The sequence below is a fragment of the Triticum dicoccoides genome, chromosome 2A, assembly GCF_002162155.2.
Source record: "Triticum dicoccoides isolate Atlit2015 ecotype Zavitan chromosome 2A, WEW_v2.0, whole genome shotgun sequence".
Lineage (NCBI taxonomy): Eukaryota > Viridiplantae > Streptophyta > Magnoliopsida > Poales > Poaceae > Triticum > Triticum dicoccoides.
In genome coordinates, this window is record NC_041382.1 from 412,619,651 (window position 1) to 412,634,475 (window position 14,825).

Here is a 14,825-nt window from a genome sequence, read left to right on the forward strand (position 1 = left end):
TACACGGACTGGGTCCGTAACTTGAGGATTATCCTCATTGCTGCACAGAAGAATTATGTCCTTGATGCACCGCTAAGTGACAAACCTATTGCAGGAGCAGATGTAGACGTTATGAACGTTTTGCAAGCTCGATATGATGACTACTTGATAGTTTAGTGTGACATGCTTTACGGCTTAGAATCGAGACTTCAAAAATGTTTTGAACACCACGGAGCATATGAGATGTTCCAAGAGTTGAAAATTGGTATTTCAGATTCATGCCCGTGTCGAGAGGTGTGAGACCTCTGACAAGTACTTTGCCTACAAGATGGTGGAGAATAGCTCAGCTAGTGAGCATGTACTTAGAATGTCTGGGTACTATAATCGCTTGAATCAAGTGGGAGTTAATCTTCCAGATAAGATAGTGATTGAAAGAGTTATCTAGTCACTATCACCAAGCTACTAGAACTTCGTGGTAAACTATAATATGCAAGGGATGACAAAATGATTCTCAAGCTCTTCGCGATGCTGAAATCAGCGAAGGTAGAAATCAAGAAAGAGCATCAAGTGTTGATGGTTAACAAGACCACTAGTTTCAAGAAGAAGGGCGAGGGAAAGAAGGGGAATTCAAGAAGAATGGCAAGCAAGTTACCACTCCCGTGAAGAAGCCCAAAGCTGGACCCAAGCCTGAAACTGAGTGCTTCTACTACGAAGGAAATGGTCACTAGAAGTGGAACTGCCCCAAATACTTGGCGGATAAGAAGGATGGCAAAGTTAACAAATGTATATTTGATATACATGTTATCGATGTGTATTTTACTAGTGTTCATAGTAACCCCTAGGTATTTGATACCGTTTCAGTTGCTAAGATTAGTAACTCGAAACAGGAGTCGTAGAGACTAGTTAAAAGCAAGGTGACGATGTGTGTTGGAAATGATTCCAAGGTTGATATGATCACCATCGCACACTCCCTCTAACTTCGGGATTAGCGTTGAACCTAAATAAATGTTATTTGGTGTTTGCGTTGAGCATGAATATGATTAAATCATGTTTATTGCAATACATTTATTCATTTAAGTCAGAGAATAATTGTTGTTCTATTTACATGAATAAAACCTTCTATGGTCATACACCCAATGTGAATGGTTTATTGAATCTCGATTGTAGTGATACACATATTCATAATATTGATGCCAAAGGATGCAAAATTGATAATTATAGTGCAACATACTTGTGGCACTACCGTCTAGGTCATATTGGTGTAAAGCGCATGAAGAAACTCCATGCAGATGGACTTTTGGAATCACTTGATTACGAATCATTTGATACTTGTGAACCATGCCTCTTGGGCAAGATGACTAAAACTCCATTCTCCAGAGCAATGGATCGACCTAATGACTTATTGGAAATAATACATACCAATGTATGCAGTCCGATGAGTGTTGAAGCACGTGGCGGGTATCATTATAGTCTTACCTTCACAGACGATTTGAGTAGGTATGGGTATATCTACTTGATGAAACACAAGTCTGAAACATTTGAAAAGTTCAAAGAATATCAGAGTGAAGTGGAGAATCGTCGTAACAAGAAAATAAAGTTTCTGCGATCTGACCACAGAGGCGAATATTTGAGTTACGAGTTTGGCCTTCATTTAAAACAATGTGACATTGTTTCACAACTCATGCCACCTAGAACACCATAGCGTAATGGTGTGTCTGAATGTCGTAACTGTCATTTATTAGATATGGTGCGACCTATGATGTCTCTTATCGATTTACCACTATTATTTTGGGGTTATCCATTAGAGACAGCCGCATTCACGTTAAATATGGCACCATCTAAATCCGTTGAGACGACACCGTATGAACTATGGTTTGGCAAGAAACCTGAGCTATTGTTTCTTAAAATTTGGAGTTGCGTCATTTGTGTCAAAAGGCTTCAGCCTGATAAGCTCGAACCCAAATCGGAGAAGTGTATCTTCATAGGATACCCTAAGGAAACAATTGGGTACACCTTCTACCACAGATCTGAAGGCATGATCCTTGTTGCCAAGAATGGAACATTTCTAGAGAAGGAGTTTCTCTCGAAAGAAGTGAGTGAGAGGAAAGTATAACTTGATGAGGTAATTGTACCTTCTCTCAATTTGGAAAGTAGCACATCAGAGAAATTTGTTCCCGTGATGCCTACACCAACTAGAGAGGAAGCTAATGATGATGATCATAAAACTTCGGATCAAGTTACTACTGGACCTCGTAGGTCGAACAGAGCATGTTCCACACTAGATTGGTATGGTAATCCTGTCCTGGAAGTGATGTTACTAGACCATGATGACGAACCTACGAACTTTGGAGAAGCAATGATGAGCCCAGATTCTGACAGATGGCTTGAGTCCATGAAATCTAAGATAGTATCCATGTATGAGAACAAAGTATGGACTTTGGTGGACTTGCCCGATGATCGGCAAGCCATAGAGAATAAATGTATCTTCAAGAAGAATATCAACGTTGATGGTAATGTTACTGTCTACAAAGCTCGACTTGTCGCAAAAGGTTTTTGACAAGTTCAAGGGGTTGACTATGATTAGACTTTCTCACCCATAGCGATGCTTAAGTCCCTACGAATCATGTTAGCAATTGTCGCATTTTATGATTATGAAATCTGGCAAATGGACGTCAAAATTGCATTCCTTAATGGATTTCTTAAAGAAGAGTTGTATAAGATGCAACCAGAAGGTTTTGTCGATCATAAAGGTGCTAACAAAGTGTGCAAACTCCAGCGATCCATCTATGGACTGGTGCAAGCATCTCAGAGTTGGAATATATGCTTTGATGAGGCGATCAAAGCATATAGTTTTATACAGACTTTTGGTGAAGCATGTATTTACAAGAAAGTGAGTGGGATCTCTGTAACATTTCTATATTATATGTAGATGACATATTGTTGATTGGAAATGATGTATAATTTCTGGATAGCATAAAAGGATACTTGAATAAGAGTTTTTCAATGAAAGACCTCGGTGAAGTTGCTTATATATTGGGCATCAAGATCTATAGAGATATATCAAGACGCTTAATAGGACTTTCACAAAGCACATACCTTGACAAAGTTTTGAAGAAGTTCAAAATGGACCAGTCAAAGAAAGGGTTCTTGCATGTGTTGCAAGGTGTGAAGTTGAGTCAGACTCAAAGCCCGACCACTGTAGAACATAGAGAGAGAATGAAACTCATTCCATGTGCCTCGGCCATAGGTTCTATAAAGTATTCCATGTTGTGTACCGGACCTATTGTGTACCTTGCCCTGAGTTTGGCAAGGGGGTACAATAGTGATCCGGGAGTGGACCACTGGACATCGGTCAAAATTATCCTTAGGTGCCTGAAAAGGACAAGGAAATGTTTCTCGATTATGGAGGTGATAAAGAGTTCGTCGTAAAGGGTTACATCGGTGCAAGCTTTAAACACCGATCCATATAACTCTAATTCTCAATCTGGATACATATTGAAAGTGGGAGCAATTAGCTAGAGTAGCTCCATACAGAGCATTGTAGACATAGAAATTTGTAAAATACATACGGATCTGAATGTGACAGGCCCGTTGACTAAACTTCTCTCACAAGGAAAACATGATGACACCTTAGTACACTTGGGGTGTTAATAACACGACGATGTGAACTAGATTATTGACTCTTGTAAACTCTTTGGGTGTTTGTCACATGGCGATGTGAACTATGGGTGTTAATCACATGGCAATGTGAACTAGATTATAGACACTAGTGCAAGTGGGAGACCGAAGGAAATATGCCCTAGAGGCAATAATGAAGTTGTTATTTTATATTTCCTTATTCATGATAAAGGTTTATTATTCATGCTAGAATTGTATTGACTAGACACTTAAATACATGTGTGAATACATAAACAAATACCGTGTCCCTAGTATGCCTCTACTAGACTAGCTCGTTGATCAAAGATGGTTAAGGTTTCCTGACCATAGACATGTGTTGTCATTTGATAACGGGATCACATCATTAGGAGAATGATGTGATGGACAAGACCCACCCGTTAGCTTAGCATAATGATCGTTTGGTTCATAGCTATTGCTTTCTTCATGTCAAATACATATTCCTTCGACTATGAGATTATGCAACTCCCGGATACCGGAGGAATACCTTGTGTGCCATCAAACGTCACAATGTAACTAGGTGATTATAAAGATGCTCTACAGGTATCTTCGAAGGTGTTTGTTGAGTTGTTATAGATCGAGATTAGGATCTGTCACTCTGAGTATCAGAGAGGTATCTCTGGGCCCTCTCGATAATACACATCATAAGCTTGCAAGCAAACGACTAAGGAGTTAGTCTTGAGGTGATGTATTACGGAACGAGTAAAGACTTGTCGGTAGATATTGAACTAGGTATGAAGATACCGACGATCGAATCTCGGACAAGTAACATGCCGATGGACAAAGGGAATTACGTATGTTGTCATAACGGTTCGACAGATAAAGATCTTCATAGAATATGTAGCAGACAATATGGGCATCTAGGTTCCGCTATTGGTTATTGACCGGGGAGGTTCCTTGGTCATGTCTACATAGTTCTCGAACCCGTACGGTCCGCACGCTTAACATTCGATGATGATATAGTATTATGTGAGTTATGTGATTTGGTGACCGAATGTTGTTCGGAGTCCCGGATGAGATCATGGACATGACGAGGAGTCTCGAAATGGTCGAGAGGTAATGAATGATATATAGGGCGATAGTATTCAGACACCGGAAGTGTTTCGAGGGGTACCGGGTACTTATCGGGTCACCGGAAGGGGTTCCGGGCACCCCCGGCAAAAGATATGGGCCCTATGGGACAAGAGGCGAAATGCACCAGCCACAAGGGGTTGGTGCCCCCCCCATATGGGTCAGCCGAGGAGGAGAAGGAAAGAGGGGAAGGGAAAGGAAACAGAGGACTAGGACTCCCCCTTCCTTCCCTCTCCCCCTCTCTTTCCTTCCCCCTCCGATATATATGGCAGAGGGGGGCGCGCGGCTTGGGAGGAGCCCAAGTAGGATTCGGTCCTACTTGGGGCGCCTCGTGGCCTCTCCCCTCCCCCTCCCACCTATATATATGTGGGGGCGCCTAGCACATCCCAGACAATTGTTTAGCCGTGTGCCCCCCCTCCACCGTTCACACCCTCGGTCATATATTCGTAGTGCTTAGGCGAAGCCCTGCGAGGATCACTTCACCATCACCGTCACCACACTATTGTGCTAGAGGAACTCATCTACTACCTCAACGTCTTGCTGGATCAAGAAGGCGAGGGACGTCACCGAGCTGAACGTGTGCAGAACACGGAGGTGTCGTGCGTTCAGTATTTGATCGCTTGAAGCGCGAAGAAGTTCGGCTACATCAACCACGCCGAGAAACGCTTCCGCTTACGATCTATGAGGGTACGTAGACACACTCTTCCCCTCGTTGATATGCATCTCCATGGATAGATCGTTGCATGTGCGTAATTTTTTTTTTGTTTTCCATGCAATGTTTCCCAACAAATACTGCTCCAGCAAAGCCAAACCTACCCATTCGGAAACAAACTAGGGCTAGGGTAAGGTAAATGAAGGCCCAAAGTGCTATAAATTTGGTGAAGAGGGACACATATCGAGCGGTTGCACACGAAGAAAATTTGTTAACACAACTATCCATGATAGTGAAGACAATGAGGAAGAATATGAATCCGAAGATGTAGATAGACAAGAGGTTTGTCAAGAAGAAGGTGAAGAGGTGGTTTGTGTGATTCATCATCTCCTATGTTCCACACCACAACCTGACGACACACAATGGAAGAAAATATTTGAGAGCAAATGCACGGTGAATGGCAAGGTATGCAAATTAGTGATTGATAATTGCAGCTGTGAAAATGTTATCTCCTAGAAGTTGGTGAACCATTTAAAGGTTGAAAATCATGATCATCCAAACTCCTACACTATTGGATGGATCAATAAAGAAGTGAATATGAGGATCACCAAACAATGCAACTTGCCACTTTCTTTGGGTAAGCATTATCGCTCAAATGTGTTGTGTAACATACTTGATATGGACAACAACCATGTTTTTCTTGGGAGACATTGGCAACTTGATGTGGATATTACACACGAGGTCTAGAAAAATTCTTACTCTTTCATTTGGAACAACGGAAAGATCATTATTCTACCAAACAAAACTGATGGTAATATCTCTAAGGAGGGGGAAAGTATGTTAACTATCTCCCACACCTCTATTGAGTTTATGAAAGACTTAAAGCAGGAAGATTTGTGTGATGCACTTATTTTAAAGGAGAAGAGCACCCTGACTATTAAAATTCCAGCAAAGGTATGTGGCTTATTAGTAGAATTTCATAACATACTTGGAGCCTGCCAACAATGAGAGGAATTCAACATAGAATCGACTTAATCCCAGGAGCAATCCTTCCTAATCTTCCAAACTATCAAATGAGTCCAAAAGATCATGACATATTGAAGGAGAAAGCGGAGGAATTGCTGCCAAGGGGGCACATTTGAGAAAGTATTAGCCCATGTGTTGTACCATCCCTGCTCACGCCAAAGAAAGATGTATCTTGGCGCATGTGTGCAGATAGTAGATCCATTAACAAGATCACCGTAAGTTATAGATTTCTTATTCCCCATCTAGATGATATGTACACTGGTACAACAACGTCCTAAACAAATGGTTTAAAACCCCTTTCCGCGACGGCATTTGGAACCTTCGCCAAGTGAGTGTGTGCGATAGGGTGACCTTCCCACATGACCCAGAAATCGTCGGGGATATGCCCTCCTGGGACCCAAGCTGGGGCCGTGTGCGATCGGGCGAGGCATCGAAACCCAATCATTTCCGTAGGTATGTACATCCCACACAGTGAATCCCAGAAATCATTTCCGTAGGTATGTACATCCCACATGGTGAATCCCAGAAATCATTTCCGTAGGTATGTACATCCCACACGGTGAATCCCAGAAATCATTTCCGTAGGTATGTACATCCCACACCGTGAATCCCAGAAAATCATTTCTGTAGGTATGTACATCCCACACAGTTCTTTGTGTGGAAACGTTTGTGCAAGGTGGCCTAACACAAACAGTTCGCTGCCGGAAGCAGTGTGTGATTGTTAGTTGATCGAAAACGCCTAATTTCTAGAAATCGTGTGGGTTGTTTGAGTTTATTGCCCACAGTGTTGTCTGAGTAACCGTTTGCAATAGAAAACCCCAATAAGTAGGGTAATTAGCCTATTATTGATAATCCATGTACCAATCAAACTGATATTTCTTATAAAACACGCGGGATATTTCATATCCGTATAAAAGCAGCCAAGATTTCATAATCGAATTACATCAGATAGCTTCGGCACTCAGTTACGCCATTACACAACAGCACCAAGTTTCACATGCAACATCAAAAACCTTTGGAAAGTAGCATCATACACGGTAAATAGACAGATGAATCTCATCTGGGAAACTGAAGAAGCGGAAGGAAAATATTGAGCCTTCAGCGATGTTGAATGTGCTTGCAACTTTAGGCCAGTGGCTATGCATAATTGCCCGCCCAACCTTCATCCTCTTTAGCAAGACTTCAATATTGTACCATGGGTGTAGAATGAATACCTTCCTCGCCTCTTGACCATGCAGGTGGTTTGAGAGGTAATCATCAGTGAACTGCTTTGGAAAGTACTAAAAACAAAGCTATGCATAAATCGTTGTTGTAAATTTTGAAATGGCGCAAGGGGTAAAAACAAGGTAAAAGATTTGGTACCATCCTATAGTTGACTGATGTCTTCTTCATTGTGCAAACAAAGACCTTGTTGTTATTCGTCGCAAGTTTCTCCATCCTAACAATCTTTCTGAGTTTCTTGACTTGACTGATATTCATGGACATCTCATTTCCCCATATGCAAAATGGGTCGAACAGTGGGTCTAAGCCTCTGACAGCGGGACCTACATGTGCAAGACCAAATTGTAAGAAACCTAAATATTAGAATGATTCCTGCAACTGCACAATAATGTGCTATTAGCCAAAGGACCCTGCTTGAAGAAACCTCCATGGTAAACCGCAGTGTCTCCCATTGTTTCCCTGCAACACACATAAGGAAGATCTTGATCAGGTTAACTGAGAGTTGCCATACTATCAGTAGAATATGTATTGAGTACAGCCAAATACGATTGGTGTCACATGCATAACAATACCAAATTGTACCCACAGCAAATGAAAATCAAATTGCAGAACTGAACCAAACAGTTAAATGGACAACAGACCAAATGAACCAAAATAGTTAACTGAGCACGACATTGCACAATAGAAACATGTACTAGAAGATAAGGCAGTTAACAAAACAAAGAATGCTTGAGAACAGTACTACAAAATGTAGCAATTGTTGGACTAAAGTGTTAACTGAACATTACATTTCAGAGGACCAAACTGTTAACTGAACATCAGATTGCATATTAACATTACAGAGGACAAACCACTAGAAGGCACTAGTGGTGGCCTCGAGAAAACATCATGAACTATATTTTAAAGTAGACAACCGTGCGGCGGTGTCGACGGTGGCCTTGAACACGAGGTGCTCCTCCAAGATCTGGTGGTCGACACGCATGTCAGCCATAGCGACCTCGTTCGCGCATGCGGCTGCATGCTACTCAACTCCATGTTATAGTGCGTGTAGAATGGATGTGTGCGGCGCTTAATTGGAGGAGGGGGCAGTTATTTCGGTGGAAGGTGTCGCTCTGTCAGTCGGGGCATGTGGGACGGGGAAGGAGGAGGATGGTGTGGGTGGGGTGTGGATTACCAGACCATATCGACGAGGCCGCGTAGCAAGAAGAAGGGTCGGCGGCGAGGAGGCCGCGCAGCAAGAAGAAGGGTCGCCGGCGAGGAGGCGACACTGCAAGAAGAAGGGTCGTGGCGAGGAGGCGGCGCTGCAAGAAGAAGGGTAGCCGACGAGGAGGCGGCGCTGCAAGAAGAAGGGTCACCGGCGAGGAGGCTGAGCTACCAGTAAGCAGCAGTGAAGGTTTGAACTTGGAAAGCAAGGAGGAATAGTGGAAATGTGGCTTTTGGTAGGAGGGAGGGGCGGGGAGATAGATATTTCCGTGGTGGCAAAAAAAATTCGCTCGGTGCCGCGAGAAACTGGCGTGCAACTGTGGTTCAAGCGGGGGCGATGGACTGTAGATGATGAAGCTTCCTGCATAAGCCAGACAAGACGGTGCACCAAGATATTTTATATCGCATCCCAAACGATTCTTTGTAGTAAACTGTTTGTGGTATACCTGATTTTTTTCATTATGTTTTGAAAGACAAAATGGTGTTATGGAGGGAAAGGATGATGTTTGAATTGCTAGAACATTTACGTGCAGTGAACATGCAACTAGTACACGAGTGTCATGTTTAAATTTGGAATTATTCTGGGTTCGTTTGGCATTTTTATGCACTAATTGAGTTTCTGGGCATTTAATGTGCATAATTCAAATTTGAACTATAAGCACATGCTCCAATGCACCAAAGTTTGCTGAAAAATCACATGTGTGTCTTTGGGTGAATTTATAGGTCCTATGCAAGAAATGGGAATAAAATTCAAACATCTGGGTGTCGTGGCTCGGCCGGAATGATTGAGAAACTTGGTTTTTTAATTCCTGTAAATCCAAAACACGGCTGAAAATCATGAAACTTGGCATGGTGTCATGACATGGCACCAACATGTTGCAGTAAATTTTTTGGCCGAATTGGGACAAGCTTTGGTGTAAGCTTCTTGCAAACCGGAGCTTCCCTCAAGAAGGCTCCTGGTTCCGAGAGGGAACGTGTCACCTCCGTGTGTGAAACGACATACGTACACTGCCTTCTCCCGCCTTAATTTTTTACACAAGCAGATTAGACCAAATAGAAGTATCGTGCTAAATTTTGAAATTACTCCGTGTTCATTTGACCTTTTTATACATTAATTGAGTTTCTGCGCATTTAATGTGTATAATTCAAATTTGAACTATAAGCACGTGCTCCAGTGCACCAAAGTTGTTTGAAAAATCACATGTGTGTCCTTGGGTGAATTTCTAGGTCCCATGCAAGAGATGGGAGTGAAATTCAAACATCTGGGCATCGTGGCTCGGCCGGAAAGATTGAGAAACTTGGTTTTTTAATTCCTGTAATTCCAAAACACGCCTGAAGATCATGAAACTTGGCATGGTGTCATGACATGGCACCGACATGCTGCGGTAATTTTTTTGCCCGAATTGGGACAAGCTTTGGTGTAAGCTTCTTGCAAATCGGAGCTTCCCTCAAGAAGGCTCGTGGTTCCGATAGGGAACGTGTCACCTCCGTGTGCGAAACGACATACGTGCACTGTCTTCTCCCGCCTTAATTTTTTTACACAGCCAGATTAGACCAAATAAAAGTACCGTGCTAAATTTTGGAATTATTCTAGGTTCGTTTGGCCTTTTTTATACATTAATTGAGTTTCTGGGCATTTAATATGCATAATTCAGATTTGAACTACAAGCACATACTCCAGTGCACCAAAGTTGTTTGAAAAATCACATGTGTGACCTTGGGTGAATTTCTAGGTCTCATGCAAGAGATGGGAGTGAAATTCAAACATCTGTGCGTCGTGGCTTGATCGGAAAGATTGAGAAACTTGGTTTTTTAATTCCTGTAATTCCAAAACACGCCTGAGAATCATGAAACTTAGCATGGTCTCATGACATGACACCAACATGCTGTGGTAATTTTTCTATCCGATTTGCGAAGGCGCACACATTAACAATCAACAAAGTCATTTTGGAATAAGTGTTTTCACGTTACAAATCGGAAACACAAGTATTATTGAAACCGTGGGCATTCAACTTACCAATTATGTCCGGCCACGTGTCCCCTTTTTTTATTGGCTAGGAGGTGTCGTGCGGGGTAGCTATTTGAGTACGGGAGGCATGCGATCAGACCCATGCGCGTGCTCATCGGGAGGAGAGACCTTTTGACCGCTACCCGTCGCGCACCTCCCTCCCAACGTCTCCATTAATGGCGCCCGAGCACCTGTTCTACGGCGTGGCTATATGTCTCACTAGACTAAGATTTAAGAGAGAGAAATGAAAATCTGAAAAGAAAGTTTTGCATGGATCTTGATGTAAGATCTGACGGACCTATATAGCATCGACTGCGACTTATAGCAAGCATGATGAATATAAGGACGATGACATTGGATAATAAGTGTCTTACATATTTATAAACATAACTAAAAAAGCCACATGCGGCAACACCCGATATACACAAGGGCAAAATAAGAAGGAAGCCACAGCAGGAACTAGTCTCCACGGCGGGCGACGACGAGCTCTTTCTTGTCCTCAAGATGCTGGTTGAGAGCATCCATGGATTCCTCCACCAGCCTTTTGTGCTCGATGCGCAACATGGCATTCTTGTCCATAAGTTTCTCGACGATGATGTCGGTCCTCTTCAACAAGGCAGTGGTCTGCTCCTGCTGCTCCGCACTTCCGACGATCTTCGCCCTCAGCAGGTCGCGCTCGGCCCAAAGCTTCGCGTTGCTCTCATTTAGTTGCCGGATGACGTCGGTAGACTGTTCAAACGAGGCTTGTAGGTCATCCTGCAACCTCGCCCACCTGGAGATCTGATCCATCTGCTTGAGGACGAGGGCACGCATGCGCCTGTAAGATTCCTCGCCTACCCGCGAGGCAATTTCCCAGGCCGCCACGGCGTGGGAGGACATCTCTGCTGCATTCGCGATGCGGCGGGACATCTCTTCTGCTTCTGCGGCACGGTCGGACCAGTCTGCTGCATCGACGGCGCGGCGGGTCCCCCGTGCTGCTTCAGCGGCACGGCGGGACCTCTCTGCTGCTACGGCCGTGCGGCGGGACATGTTGGCTGCTTTTGCGGCGGCATGACATCTCTCGTACTCCCGCTTCCAGGCTCGCCTCTCCCTGGTGGCAATCTCTCGACCCAGAACTCATGCTGGCCATGGCGGACGCAAGGAAACGATGATGAATGAATTGTTTGTTTTTGACTTTTTGTGGATGAGGAGTTGAGGAGGAACATGCAGTCATGTTGGAGTAGTAGTATTTATAACCGCGTAGTAATACGCTCCTAAGTGGGAAACCGTTTAGGTTTTTATCGGCGTGAACAGGTTTGCAATTTGGAATGTGATGGGACGCATGCTCAAAATTTATTGACGGTTATAAGTGAGGCACTATTCCCGGAAGGCGTAACGTGGGCACGTATGCCTCCTCGGCCGCGTATGTGGCGTTTGCACCATAGGGTGCACCGCAATAGGCAATTTCAGCACCATCGCGCATGATTCTTTTAATTAGAATGTGTGTGCCCGTCTAGCGCACACACGTTGATCTATCTAACTGTTCAGTTTGTTGCGGCTAATCGCAAACAGTTCATCCATGTGAAGTGTATGTCATCTATCGCAGACACTTTGATCTGGCTGACCCATTTCTGTTTTGTTGCCTAATCGCAAACAGTTAATCCTTCTGAAGGGTATGCCCTCAATCACACTCACCTTGATCTGGCTGGCCGTTTTTTGTGTTGTCTAATCACAAACAGTTCATCCGAGTGAACCGTATGATGTGTATCGCACACGCCTTCATTTGGCTGCCCATTTCTTTTGTTCCTCCTCATCGCAAATAGTTAATTGAACTGACGTATGCCCTTCATCGCACACGCAACTAAAACCTGAATCGTGTTTGATTGTAGCGACCCGACCTCAGACGGTCAAGTCTCTGTGCTTAAGTGTCATCCTTGGATCGGTATGCTGACACACACAGTACTCGAGGATTTATAATAGAGGTAAATCACATGTATAAAGTAACGTAAATACTATTACCTCAATCCATATAGCGGAAGTAACAAAGGTTGTGGATTCCCATCAACACCAACGGCAAAGTTGAGTGTAGAAATCGTAACTCTAACGTATCACTTACTCGTCGTAAGAATCCTGCAACATGAGACGTTGCAGCCACAAAGGGTCAGTATATTGAATGTACTGGCAAATTCACGCCATAGAGCAATGATGAATAATAGCTATCACTACATGCATATCTGGCTGGTGGAGGCTCTATGGTTATCATGCTTGAAAAGCCATTTTTTCCCAACTGCAAAGGAATATAATTTATTTAACTACAAAGTTGGTTAAAAATATTGAGAAGATTCCTCCAACTCAATCCCAAATTAACATCAATAACCCAACAAATTATTTAAGTAACGCGATGAGATCAATATGATAATCCAAGTACCAGAGACTCAAGATGTCCATAACCGGGGACACGGCTAACCATGATTAGTTTATACACTCTGCAGAGGTTTGCGCACTTTTCCCCACAAGACTCGATCTCCTCCGTTAGATTTCTCGCACTACATGGTGTTTGAGAAACAGATGACCGAGACACGGTCTTTCAGAAGCATTAACTCTCTACTCTGGATAGACTATATCACCTACAACCCACTACATCTGCTAGTCTACCTCTTCGAGAGCTTCACGCAACTTACTCAACTATGCCAGATCCCATAATGGCTTCTGGCTGCACACAGAAGTTTCTAGCATGAATAATCTTATGATCCCTTTGAGCCTAGGTGGCATTCCATAGGGTGATCACACGGGTCCTCCGAGATCCCCTTAGGCAAACACTGGGTTCTCCAGGTGCCCGGGCAAACCACTGGGTGCTCTAGGATGCCCCTACCATTCCACCCAGATGTGTATTAAAGTAGCCACCTTAAGTTAAACCTTAGTTAACAATAATCTCTCACATCTTTCATGAATTCTCTCAAACCAATCCACGTCTACGTGCATAGCATAGCAGTATAAGCATAACGTAGAAGTAACTCCCAAGGTTTGAATGCAGGACAATAGGTTCCTACCTCATCAACTACTTCCCAATAGCCACATGTTATCAATTCCTAACCATGCAATGTTTGAGGGTGAAACTAATGCATAAAACTGGGTAATGAAAAGTATGATCAAAGTGTGAACTTGCATGTACTGTTGATGAAGATGATTCGCACTCAAAACTCCTGATAGTTCTACTCGTCACACTCCGGTCAATCTATCTTAGGCAAGCAATAGTAACCACACATAAGCAATCACTCAAAAGGTCGAAAAGAACGAAGAACAATTCGGAAAGCATCAAAACCAAGCAAATAACTCTTGCAACATAAAACAATTTCTAATAGTACCAAAATTATGTGAATTTGGCCTTATCAGAAATTTTAGGTCAAGAGCTTCGTTTTGCAAAAAGAATCAACTAAAACGGAGCTACGAAACTCAAGGTACGATCAAACAAAGTTTGAATTCAAATCTGGTCTAATTCAAATTTTAAAATTTCAAAAACATGTTTAAGTTGGATTACTGGATAGGGGAGATCATAACAAAGAAGTGGGCGTTGGTTTCATCTAATTCCGTCTAACGAGCAAAAAGTAATGACCGATTGAAGTACAGGGACTAATCTGTGAAGAAAATTTATCATGAATAGGTCCCTGGCCGAAAACTAAAAAGAAAAAGAAAAATCCTATCGAGCGAACGCTCGCTAACATAACCTAACGAACGACACCGTACGCTGTGAAGACCTAACCTAGCGAACGTTCTCTAAATAACCTAACTAAAATAATAAAACCAGCTAAAAGAAAACCGAAGAAAACCTAAAGAGAAAATAAACTGGATCTAGGGTTTGGTGGTTTTACCGGTTCGGCCGGTTCGGTGAGAAAAACTGTGGCGGCTCCGGCGAAGCGGCGAGCGAGGAGCGAGGCGGGCGGCGGCGCGCGGCTCTGTGGCAGGGCGGCTGCGGCGACGCGAGGCGGCGAGGGGCGAAGGCAGCGCGGGGCA